The 3,821-nt window shown below is 41.9% G+C and overlaps 1 pseudogene; it reads left to right on the top strand.

The window, feature by feature from the left end:
* The first annotated feature begins 2,005 nt into the window (after positions 1-2,005).
* The window catches only part of LOC102762783, a 5,076-nt pseudogene continuing 3,260 nt past the window's right edge, over positions 2,006-3,821 (top strand).

Here is a 3,821-nt window from a genome sequence, read left to right as displayed (position 1 = left end):
AGAAGAAACTTACTATTTTTATTATTTAGTATATTATTAGCTGTGGGGTTTTTATAGATGCTCTTTTTTATTTATTTTTTATTTTTTTAATATATTTTATTGATTTTTTACAGAGAGGAAGGGAGAGGGATAGAGAGTTAGAAACATCGATGAGAGAGAAACATCGATCAGTTGCCTCCTGCACATCTCCTACTGGGGATGTGCCCGCAACCCAGGTACATGCCCCTGACTGGAATCGAACCTGGGACCTTTCAGTCCGCAGGCCAACGCTCTATCCACTGAACCAAACCGGTTTTGGCTTTATAAATGCTTTTATCCATTTGAGGATGTTCCTTTCTATTCTTATTTTCTTATTTTTTTTAATCAATAAAGGATATTGGATTTTGCCAAATATTTCTTCTGCATCAACTGAAAAGATCCTTCTGTCTTCATTTTATTAATGAGGTGTATTAAATTGATTGATTTTCACATGTTAACCCACCTTTGTATTCTAGGGAAAATCCTGCTTGATCATGGCATTCAATCCTTTTAATATGCTACTAGATTCAGTTCACCAGTATCATGTTGAGGATGTTTGCATCTATATTCTTAGGGGATATTGGTTTGTAGGCTCTTTTAGGGTGTCTTTGTCTGGCTTTTGTAATACTAGCCTCTTAGAGTTATGAAGCAACTACTCCACTATTTTTTAGAAGATTTTGGGAAGGATTGGTGTTAGTTCTTCTTTAAATGTTTGATAGAATTGACTAGTAAATTCTATCTGATCTACCTGATAATGGGCTTTTCTTTGATGGAAATTATTTAAGTGCTGATTTAATGTCTTTGCTTATTACTGGTTTATTTATATTCAGTTAGTTCAGATTATAAGTCTCTTCAGTAGAGAGATGGATCCTTAGATATCCTGACTACTCTGTATTTCATGACATCATAATGACAAGTTTTTAAATATACTTCAAAAATGTTTTGTAAAAAGGCAAGGAAAAAAAGATATTTACTTCTCAATTGTTAATAAAAATCTCTACATTTACTTAGACTATTTAGATAGTTTGCTTTACTCTGCAGTATTATCTTGAATAGTTTTATTTTGACCAGAAGGAAATGATTAACAGCCAGTTTGTAACCTTTCTTTTAAATTTGGGGGTGCCTGAGGGTTTGACATTTGATTGGAGCCTGTCTGCACCATTGACTCAAATAATTTATGAGTATGCCAAATTCAAGTTAATTGAGAATCCAGTTGAGGATTGTGTGCTGGACCGAGTACCCATACCTCATTGTCACAGTTGTTATTGAGTAATGGATAAATAATTATTACCCTGAGTGTGATATCCTATCTAATAAAAGGGTAATATGCAAATTAACCATCACTCCATCACAAAGATGGTGGCACCCATAGCGACAAGATGGTGGTGCCCAGTCCCCTCAACCCTGCCAGAGTCCCCGGTCCTGTCAGCCCCATCGGGGGGCAGCTGGAGTCCCCAGTCCTTTTGGTTTCTGTAGCCCTTGGACTGGAAGTGGAAGCTGAGAGCACAGGGAGCACCAGGAATTCTGGAAATCGTAGTTCTGGTGGTGGCCCCTGGACCAGAAGCAGAAGCCGAGAGCATGGGGAGCACCAGCAATGCTGGGAATTGTGGTTCTGGTGGCAGATGCATTGTGCAATCTCCTAGACCCGTGGTCAGCAAAAGTTGACTAATGAGTTTGTTGACCACTGTCCTAGACACTCGAGGGAAGTGAGCCTAGAGCAAGTTACTGTTGCAGGTGGGGGATGGAGGGAAAGCAAAGGTGAGAGACATAAGTAAAGTCAGAGTGCTGAGGAAAAATTAAAAGCAAGATATTCTACAACTTCTAGGATATCTCCACCAATGGAGCAAATTAAAAAAAAAAAAATGACCTCTATTTTTCTGTGAACACCAAACCAGACAGGGCTGGGGTCTCACAGAATTCGCTCATATGATTGCAAAGACAGACAAATTTCACCCTTTTATGTACCCAGGCAGATGCAATGCACAACATGCACTTTTTCATGGAAAAGGACTTAACAGCACCATTTGCTATACACCCTTTGGTAAGTCACCGTTTTGGTGGCCATTGTGTTAGTTACTTGCCATAAACAAGAGTATAAATTAAAATTTTTCTATCTCTATGACAAGCAGGTCCTTACAGCTTGGAGCAAGGCAACTATCTATAATAATAAAAGTGTAATATGAGGGGCAATCAGGCAGGCAGGCGAGTGGTTAGAGGTGATCAGGTAGGCAGGCAGATTGGTTAGGGGTGATTAGACAGGCAGGCATAGGTAATTAGGGGAAATCAGGCAGGCAGGCAAGAGTTTAGGGGTGATGAAGCAGGCAAGCAGAGTGGTTAGGGGCAATCAAGCAGGGTGGCAGGCAAGCGGTTAGGAGCCTGCGGTCCTGGATTGTGAGAGGATGCAAGCAGGGCTGAAGGACTGCCCCTCCATGCATGAATTTCGTGCACCGAGCCTCTAGTATAAGAATAAAAACTGAAAAGATCTCAGACTTAAAGGAATACCTGGATTGAAATGATCTATACCCACTCAGTCCCATCTCTTGTGATTATTTCTGACTTGAATGTGAAGTGAATTGGGACATAATAAGCTATGCCTTGAGTCACAAATACTCCACTTTTCAGTTGAGCATTCTGTGTGGTTTCCTAACCCAAATTTTAGCATCATAAGTCACTTAATATGCATTCAATAGCATAAAGTTTGTCAATTTTGGTAAGTAAAATAAGATTCAATATAATTTTATTTATTTATTTGTTAATCCTTACCAAGGATATTTTTCCATTGATTTTTCAAGAGAGTGGAAGAGAAGGGGAGAGAGAGAGACATCTGTGTGAGAGAGACACATTGATTGGTTGCTTCTAGCATACACCTCTACCAAGGCTGGGGATAGAGCTTACAACCAAGGTATATGGCTTGATTGGAATCAAACCCAGGACCCCTTCAGTCCTTGGGCTAATGATCTATCCACTGAGCCAAACTGGGGAGGGGGATATAATTTTAAATAGTAAGAAAAAGCATTATTATAATCTATAAATAATATCTATATATCTATATAGCTATATAAAAGCCTAAGCGACTGTTCGACAGGTCGATTGGTCACTATGAAGTGCACTGACCACCAGGGGGCAGACACTCAATGCAGAAACTGCCCCCTGGTGGTCAGTGCACTCCCACAGTGGGAGCACTACTCAGCTGACTGAGGGACACCAGACACAGGGCTAATAGCTGGCTGCCACAGCCCAGAGACCACAGCAGAGCAGCAGCAAGCCTACAGAGAAGCAGCAGCAGCAGGTGCAGCAGGACCAGGATGAACAGGAGTGGCAGGCAGGAATGGCAGGAGGCATTGGATTGCTGCTTTTGGCCCTATCCCCGCAGACCACACCAAGGGAAGCCACTGTGCTGCGGGCCTCTAGTATATAATCCTATCTAATCAAAGAGAAGCATGGTAATTGGTGTACAACCGCTACCCTTCCCATTGGCTAATCAGGGCGAGATGCAAATTAACTGCCAGCCAAGATGGCGGCCGGCAGCCAGGCAGCTTGAAACTAACATGAGGCTTGCTTGCTTCAGTGACGGAGGAAACCAACCTTCCCCGCCTGTCGCTGAGGCCTCTGAGCCTGCAGTTTGAAACATTTTAACAAATACAGAAGCTAAAAAAAAAAACCCAGAAATTCAGCGAGCTGAGCCGGGAACTCAGAGCTGGAGTCAGAGCTGGAGTTATAGATTGTTTCAAACCGAAACAAACCAGATACCTACTTTTAGCAGCGGAGGCCTAAGAGCTAGAGCCTCAGAGCTAACGCTGGCC

Source organism: Myotis davidii, unplaced genomic scaffold (assembly GCF_000327345.1).
Source record: "Myotis davidii unplaced genomic scaffold, ASM32734v1 scaffold1107, whole genome shotgun sequence".
Lineage (NCBI taxonomy): Eukaryota > Metazoa > Chordata > Mammalia > Chiroptera > Vespertilionidae > Myotis > Myotis davidii.
The sequence above is the reverse complement of the archived record's forward strand: the minus strand, read 5'-3'. Positions and strand labels throughout refer to the sequence as shown.